This window comes from Sprattus sprattus (genome assembly GCF_963457725.1).
Source record: "Sprattus sprattus genome assembly, chromosome: 12".
In the NCBI taxonomy this organism is placed as follows: domain Eukaryota; kingdom Metazoa; phylum Chordata; class Actinopteri; order Clupeiformes; family Clupeidae; genus Sprattus; species Sprattus sprattus.
In genome coordinates this window covers 17,047,354-17,049,845 of record NC_137910.1, presented here as the reverse complement: position 1 = coordinate 17,049,845, position 2,492 = coordinate 17,047,354, and positions in this window count along the sequence as shown.

Here is a 2,492-nt window from a genome sequence, read left to right as displayed (position 1 = left end):
TAAGTAGAGTAATGGAATAGAAAACTATGTCAGTGGTGGCAATTATTTGCAGGAAAATGCTAGCACAGAGTATGGATGCATGACAGTGTGGTTGGGATGGGTAGGTGTAGGCATAGGGTTTCTGCAAGTAGATCAGGTGAAGAGGCTAGGAGGGGGATAAAAGAGACAAAGTGAGTGGGTAGAGCTCAACTGCCTAATATGCATATATGTTCTACAGTTTTACGCGATTGCTTACACACATTAAGTGAATCATGGGTCAACTTACGTAATGTAATGCTCACATCTTCTTTGCACAGCAAGAGTCTTCTCTGGCGAATGGGTTAACTATTTCTCATTGCTTTTACGCAAATTTCTTTGAGTTTTAACACACTTTTTAAAACAGTTAATACAGTAACACACTTCTCAGAGAAAGACACAAAACCTAATTGAATAACTATGTCAACACATTTCAGACACTTAGGGCCTGATTTACTAACAGGATTGCGCCCATTTCTGGCTTAAAATAGCGGTCGTAAACATAAAACGGTATTTACTAAGGGGGCGCATTTGAGTAGAGTCGCATATTAACGCTTTGGGGGTGTGTACCTGCCAACAGGTGGGATGGCACGAAACGTGGGTGGTAACGTGGGCGTAAAGCGCTATTTAATGGGAGGAGTGCACCTAATGATGTATTGCGTGGTATTTACTAAACTGCCTGGCAAGCGCACGTCCCTGATTTGCGGGCTAATTCTCCGCCTCATAAAAGCACGTCTTAACCAGGAAGCGCATTTCCATTGAGTCTGAAACCGTTGATATGGCAGCAGTTATAAGAGCAAGGCGAAGAAAGAAGACAGAGACAGCGCACAGAAATAATTTTTTCAACTCGTATAACACATTTTCAGTTAAGCGAACCACAAATCATTGGACGCTACAGGTTAACCAGCCACGCAATACTTCAATTACTGGACCAGATCAGAGAGACATCGAACTCTCCACCCGGCGATCACATTCCATTCCATCAGTTGTTAAAACTAATTTGCAAATATTGGCCTCCGGATAATTTCAACCAGTTATAGCATCTGCAGTCTCAGCCTTCACTCAGCCAAATATTCACCCAGGTGCTCGACGCATTGCTACAGCGCACTGGTCAATACATTTCCCCACTGCCATAGCTGAAATTAGAGACATCAAACAGGACTTTTTTTGAAATCGCAAACTTTCCGAACGTAATCGGAACCATTGATTGCACCCACGTCCATATATATATTGTAGTGATCCCATGTCCCTTGTAGAAATGATTAATCTTGCCATGTACACATCTATATTGTTATAATAGACAGTTTATGCATTAATGCCACCAATAGCATATTCTTTATAATCGTGTTCTTTTAAACATCTCGCTGTAGGTGATGGCGGGCAGAACAACAATATAGCAGCGCACACATTGAATCAGGTTCAGTGATTGAGCGAACGTGAACCAATATATATATCTCCACTTCGCTGAACCTTCATTTTCTCTTCCTAAATAAATACCACGGAAAATGCGCAAAAACACTGTGCGTTAATGTGCGATAGCAGTTTAAGCAGCGGTCGCAGTGTTAGTAAATCACGCCCTATATAGGGCGGAGTAAACACAGATTGCCCAGCGCGATCTGGTTTGATAAATACCACGGAAGATGCGCAAAAACACCGTGCGTTAATGTGCGAGCGCAGATTAAGCAGCGGTCGCATGTTAGTAAATCAGGCCCTTAGTAGCAGCCTACTGAAACTGCTCTCTTTATTCTGAATACCGTCAGCACCTGTGTGAACTCTCTGTGCACAACTAATCAAGTAGTTCTCAACCTCTAAAAGAGGTCAATAGATTGAAAATGTTACCGTTGATGCAGGGGGAGAGTGTTCACTGCAGAACAGATTCGACCTTTTACTGTATAATGAAACCTTCTTACAGTATATACATGTGGAAAATTACTGCAATAAAATTTTTTGTGTCAGAATCTTTGCCATTTTACTACAATATTTTACTGTAGTCAATAGTCAATACTGTGAGGGTGTTGCACTGAAGTTGAAGTAATGGTTTCAGAGGTTGATATTGATAGCTGTAGTTTAAATGTTGTTATCCATTGTTAAATAAACTAGTGCAGTGCCCGTAGGAATTATGCATTCTGTAGTGTTAGCAGACGTTGGGGAGTGTAATAGCGAGACATATTTGCACTCCACATAGGTACAGGTTACACAGAAGTATTATTGTGATGCATGTTTCCTTTTCATTAAGAAATGTTTTAATGTTGTATAGCCTTTTTGGAGATAGACGGTACCAACAAATAAAGTTTGAGATTATGTAGTGGATGCAGTTGAATATCGATGTCAAAGTTGCTGTCTAAACTATAAACTTAATGTCATAAAGAAAGAAATTATTTTAAATGAAGTTATGGTTGAAATAGGAAAACTTCTTTATTGTAAGGGTAAGTGTAGGGTAAGAATGGTCATGCAGTTGGACTCAAATGTAGGTTCAT